The sequence below is a fragment of the Bos javanicus genome, chromosome 13 (assembly GCF_032452875.1).
Source record: "Bos javanicus breed banteng chromosome 13, ARS-OSU_banteng_1.0, whole genome shotgun sequence".
In the NCBI taxonomy this organism is placed as follows: domain Eukaryota; kingdom Metazoa; phylum Chordata; class Mammalia; order Artiodactyla; family Bovidae; genus Bos; species Bos javanicus.
Window position 1 is genome coordinate 27,567,443 of NC_083880.1, and position 872 is coordinate 27,568,314.

Genomic DNA, 872 nt, shown 5'->3' on the forward strand with positions numbered 1-872 from the left:
CTTTAAAAGGAGCCTTTAGAATGGAATAGAAAAACGGTTCTTGAATCATCCCATCTCTCAAAATACCATCACAATAATTGCCAAAATTACAGCTTGTGTTTACATGCACATTCTATGAGATTCGGCTCACATGCAACATGGTTCTCCTGATAAAAACACCACATCAAATATGTTTCATTAAAGATGCCAGTCCTAGTAAAAGTCTATTTTTCAGCTAATGGGCAAGAAATTAATTAATAAAAGTATAAAACTTGTAAGGAAGTATTCTTAAAAGTGAAAGTGAAAGTGAAGTCTCTCAGTCGTGTCCAACTCTTTGAGACCCCATGGACTGTAGCCTACCAAGCTTCTCTGTCCATGGGATTCTCCAGGCAAGAATACTGGAGTGGGTTACCATTTCCTTCTCCAGGGGATCTTCCTGACCCAGGGATCGAACCTGGGTCTCCTGCATTGGAGGCAGACGCTTTAACCTCTGAGCCACCAGGGAAGCCCCTCTTATATTCTTAAGTGTCATTTAAAAAAAAAAAAGATTTGGTGGTCCAATGGTCAAGACTCTGCCTTGCAATGCAGGGGAAGTGGGAGCCCACATGCTCTGGAACCCGTGTGTCACAACTAGAGAGTCTGTGTGTCACAATGAAGATCCCGTGTGCCACAGTTAAAACTCAATATAGCCAAACTAATTAATTAATTATTTTAAAGATCTGGTATCAGTTACTTCTAAGTTTTAAATCAAATTGTATAAATTTGGTGATGGAAATTTTCTAGTCAATAACATTGTAACTGTAGCATTTCAGAGAAAAACAACTAACAGTTCAAAAAATTTCAATGAGACTGTTATTTAATGGAAAGGTAAAACAGTCACACTGTGAATAGGG

At 38.4% G+C, this 872-nt stretch overlaps 1 non-coding gene across 1 annotated transcript; it reads right to left on the reverse strand.

The window, feature by feature from the left end:
- Positions 1-411: 411 nt before the first annotated feature.
- TRNAW-CCA (transfer RNA tryptophan (anticodon CCA)) lies at positions 412-484 on the reverse strand. Its single transcript has one exon. It is a non-coding gene; the product is annotated as a tRNA-Trp (tRNA).
- Between the last annotated feature and the right edge of the window lie 388 nt (positions 485-872).